This window comes from Vigna unguiculata, chromosome 5 (genome assembly GCF_037176805.1).
Source record: "Vigna unguiculata cultivar grain cowpea cultivar isolate G323 ecotype 2 chromosome 5, ASM3717680v1, whole genome shotgun sequence".
Classification (NCBI taxonomy): Eukaryota; Viridiplantae; Streptophyta; class Magnoliopsida; order Fabales; family Fabaceae; genus Vigna; species Vigna unguiculata.
Window position 1 is genome coordinate 26,757,821 of NC_140796.1, and position 5,359 is coordinate 26,763,179.

At 32.8% G+C, this 5,359-nt stretch overlaps 1 pseudogene; it reads right to left on the bottom strand.

The window, feature by feature from the left end:
• Positions 1–369: 369 nt before the first annotated feature.
• Positions 370–5,057, bottom strand: LOC114171120 (guanine nucleotide-binding protein-like NSN1; annotated as a pseudogene).
• Positions 5,058–5,359: the final 302 nt, after the last annotated feature.

The following is a 5,359-nucleotide window of genomic DNA, read 5'->3' on the forward strand; positions in this document are numbered from 1 at the left end:
ATTTTTCCTTTCGCTTATCTTTTAAGTCGTTTCAAATAATGTAATTTTCTATATATTTTCTCTTCGTCTCTTTTCTTTCTTTTTACCTTAATGGTATTCGATTTTCATTTCACATAATAGTTAAAATCCATGACTCAATGTTTGATGGAATATGAATTTCATATCTATTTTTGAACGTAGTTTATAAACATTGAAAAAATAATATCACCTTTCAATTTAGTGGATTTTAAGAGATGTATCATTATTAAATTTTTGAAGAAGATTATTATAGAAATTTGAAGGATAATAAATATGTGAAGACCCAATGAAAAGGCAAAACCTTATTATATAATATTTAAATAATGAATATGTTGGCTTGTTTATCATTCATCAATTTGGATGCAAACACACAGGCACTTCGGAGTTGACTGGTTCATCATCAGCATCCTCACTTTGGCTGTTTTCAGAATCCATTAAGGCTCCCTTTTGGAAGTAATCTGTTTTGAAATCGTAATCACCATCCATTGAAGCTTTCTTATTCTTTCTTCTTTTGTTCTTCTCTGCGCGCCTCAGTTTTGTATTAAGCATACCGTCCGCAGTGTATAATTTTTCATTTTGCCTACTTGCTGCATTGTTATCCTTCTTCTTTCCACCATCATCTTCCATGGCTTCATCCACCTCACCCACATTTCCGGGACCTTCCCCTTGGTTACCTGACTTGGTTTCTGTCTCATCCTACAAGAGAATGTTTTAATTAGTAAGTGTGAAAACACTAAAATTTCCAACATACGATTCATATCAACAATAGTCAATTATCTAAACGGTTTCAAGAAACAAACCTCCAACATCATTTCAGTAAGATTAAGAGGGTGACTTGAAGGAACTTCAACAACATTGAAGTCATCAACATATTTAAGGCTCCCAATATATGAAGATTCATTGTTGTAGACTTCATCAACGTTAAACTCTTTTGCAAATTCAGAAACTATCTTCGCCTCTGAAGGTTCACCTTGATCCCTATTTGGGGGCATGGTATAATACTGAATTTTACCTGAAACATACAAACAGAAAGAGAAATTTCTACGTAAAGTTCTTTCTCAATTTTAACTTCAAAACACAAAAAAGTAATTGGTTCTCTGATCATAATTTAAGAAATTCCATGCATGCGTACCCTCGTTCCAATCACGAAGAACGATTCTTGCAGTAGTAGCAACATCATGTATTCCACCCTCCTTGAGTTTGCGCTTCTCTTCAGCTACCTTCAGCAGAAAGTCGTCAACATCACCTACATTGAAACTACCAATTTTGTACAGAGTTACCCGCTACTCAGGCAGACAGAGCTTTAGAATTTCCTTCATTGCGTTGGCCAAGTTAAAAGTAAAGAAATAAGTCTTTCAATTTACTTAACAAGAGTCGGTACAACTTAAATCAGGATTTTCTATAAATAAAATAATTGTATCATGCAAACTTCTAAGCGTTTTGGAAATTAAAATTCTCATTACTAAATCAAGCATTAATTTATATCTAAATAAAATAAAAACAACCATAGAATTTTAAAAAAGCATAAAAGGAAGCTAACCCAATAGCCCATGCATAAAAAAAATCCAATGTTCTATAACATCACCTATCAAGTTGCATTTTTAAAACCTAACAAAACTCCATTTTATAACAAGGGTAAGTAACAAGATTTAACCAAAGGGTGCTATTATCACCGACATTCGGAGAATGGTTAGATCAAACCACACACAACCATATATTAAAATACAATGTACACACCCAGTGACCCACGGACTAACCTCATTCACACCATCATTGTTAACACAAAAGTAAAGGGAAGTTGTAAAGAGGGAACGATTCTGAAAATAATTGAATTTATAATTTAAAGTAATTCTATTTGAGAAAATGGAGGAAAAGGGGATAAGAAATTTACACAAAAATAACATGTTTAAAGACAAAAAGCACCCTTATATATATAGGCACTAGTCAAACCAAATACACCAAAAAATAGAAAATACTTCAAACTGTTGTAGAATTGAATAGAATTTCTTCAATGTCACAAGCTCATTTTCTTTTACTATTTTTTTCATGTAAAATACCTATAAATCTTCTACCATTCATTTCAAACTGAATTAATGCAAATAAACACCTGAATAACCAGATAATAAGGGAGGGGGGAAATGACTCGGTATACCAGGGCTAATTGGATCCTCTAAGTTCTCAATCCTCTTGCAATTTTTTAAGGCAATGGAAGCATCATTATGTTGAGACTTCAGCATAACAACACCAAGGCAATCTAGCAACTTAACATTTTTGTCCAATTGAACTTCTTGCATTGATCTTGTTAACCCCGGAGTAGAGCCAACATTGACAACATGAGACCTTTTTAAACTATTAATAAGACTACTCTTACCCACATTGGGCAAGCCAATCAAACCCACGGTTATTGACTTCTTGATCTGTCAAGACAAGGAAGCAAAACAACAACAAAATCAATTATCTATAATTAAAGGACAAAAGCAGAAAAAATAAAACAATTAATGTATAAGCAATAGACATTACAAAGACTAGAAAAACAACTACACATGGGAAAATAAAAAATAAGTCAAATGAAAATCCTCAAAAGATAGCAATGATAACCCATGAAGATGTGCACAAAAGCATATTCTTCCAACTTAAAATCCGTATATTTAGTTTTTACTATGTGATTGACCAAAAGTTGACACATTCATGCACAGGCAAACAAATGTCAGAGATCAGTGTCACCTAGATGACTAAAATAGACCGTGTGTGTGCATGATTTCAACTACGTGCAAACTTCCTTTTTTTTTGTAGAGTTAAATTTTAAATTAGACCTAAACAGACATTTCTATGGTTCTGATTCTAAAAATAAAATATATTTGGATAATTAAATCATGTTCAATAGATAAAATAGCACCAACACCACAATAGTAAGAAAAAACCCTATCTAACAGGATTGATACTTATCTTGCAATAGAAACTATGACTCAGAAAAAGGCATCAGCAATATAGAGAACACTAATGCCAACAATTCTCAAATCCCAACTAGAAGTGATATCATTTTAGGAGCAAGCACCATAGACATAGGATTTCGTAATAATTTAATTTCTGCTAACATATGAAAAAAATAGTTTGATCTACCACTTTATTTTTCTTTTTGAGCCGGAGCACAATACCCATCCATCTGTAAACATTGCTTCAAATTGACTCTAAATGTAAGAGACAGAGAAAATGAAAACCAACTCACTTAGGCTCTTCACTTCTTCCTAAATTTATGTAGTATGAATTATTTGCACAACCTTCTGATTTTATATTTGGTTCAACATTTAAGTTTGCCAATTTGACAACATTTAAGTTGGTTTTTCCAATAAAGATATCCTTTATTGTATAATTTTCATGTCAAGATGGTTTATCCAACGCACATTAGCAACACCATATATTTAAAATATCCCAGGCTAAATGCATGGAAACACATGCACAACCACACCCATACGCACCAAAAAAAGGATCAGCAGTGAATACATAAAGGTTTCTCAATAATATATCAGATAACAATTCCATGAAGGGAAGCACAATACAGAAACCAAAATTGTAACTCTGACAAATGATTCACAAGAAACTAATTCAGCACAAAATTTCATTATGAAGTTGCAATTTTACAAACACCCATCATTATTAAATTTGTTACCTCATGACTTCTTGAGTAATTCTTCAACAATTTGAGTAGAGTATCAGCTCCAAGACAATTACTTGATTTGGCTTTCTTAGAAGCTATCCTCCCTTTTGATCTTTGTTGTTGTGTGCTACACTTGAAGGCCACGGTAGGTAATTCTTCTCTAAGGTATTTAAGCCACTTTTCTAAAGCTTCTTCAAGCACAAGATCTATTATATGGGTCAAATGATTAGGCAGTGCAAAAATAAATATACCAAAATGGAGAAAGGAGACAAAAATGAAATGTGATCAGTAAACTACCAATTTTATTTAAAACCAAGACAAGACGTTTATTAGGACCCGATTTCATCACCATGTTTTCTATCTCAGGACAGCGAGTCCTCAAGGGGTTCCAGGCATCAAGGACCTCCAGTAAGACATCAGAGGCTTCAATGACCTTAAAAAGATCCTTGTAAAAGGCTCTATCTGAGCTATCTATGGAATAAGAAAACCAAAAATAACAATTTTCTGAACACAAGCAAGCAAGCACTTGAAAGGTCAAACTAACCAAACTGTCAACAAAGTACAAATAAATGCACACCTCTGGTCTTTGCAGCATTACCAAAATCATTAGTATTTTTATTAGAATCCTCTAGCAACTTAGAGTCATCTTCCTCCTCTAGCAAGCCCAATTTACTTTTATGAGCCTGAAAGAAGTAATGAATAGTAAGTTCCTAACTGCAAGGAAAACAGAAATCACAAAGGACTATTTTTTTCATAGCAACAGTCAATCTTCACTGATACAATAATACAAAAACATTTTAATATACCAACAGTCAAGCACCCTCATTATCTTCTATCATATATCTTTCTTCCTATCCATGAAGAACTTTCTACAGGAATAAGGTTTACATAAAACTTCTACCGATATTTTTTATTTATTCATTCATTTAGTTGATCATGTAACATAACAAATCATAATAAACATAATCAACCAACGATAGAAATAATTCATGAAATGGGAGTTAAATAATGATAAAACAATTACCCTCTCCTTGTGTTCGGCTTTCTTTTGCTCCAATTCCTCAATGGCCTTCGTTCTTCGAGCTTGAAGGGCTTTGAGTTCCTGTTCCTTAAAAGGCCAATTGTTGGGAATACCAGGATCCTTCTCAACTTTATTTTTCCACTCAGCCTAAGCTTCTTCGCTTCCTTCGCTTTTTTTTCTATTGTGCTCTTTCACCTTCCGTATCACCTAGTACTTCTTCTTCAACGAAACCCTCTTAATCTTACTCTCTATAACCAAAAAAATTCACAACAATAAGAACAAAATAAACAATTAAAATCATTGCACACTACTGATATCAAAGAACAAGGATTGGGTTTTCTTACTCTTGCTCTTCATCACCATGCTGTGTTCTCTACCTTAAGAGGAGAAAAAGAGATGAGAACGATAATCCACGTCGAAAGTAGTAGAAAACGGAGAGAAGAAGGGAAAAGATTTGAAGAGGCCCTGAAGCAAGCAAATAGAGAAGAGGGTGAAGGAGTTTGTTGTACATTGTTATCAAATTTTAGAAGGTAAAATTAGATAATCAACATATTAAATTTGATATTCAATAAATTTTGTTTTAGTATTCTAAAACAAATTTTTTATATCCTCATCTTTTAATTTGATATACTAAAATAATGAATTTTAATATGCCTAGATTTTTT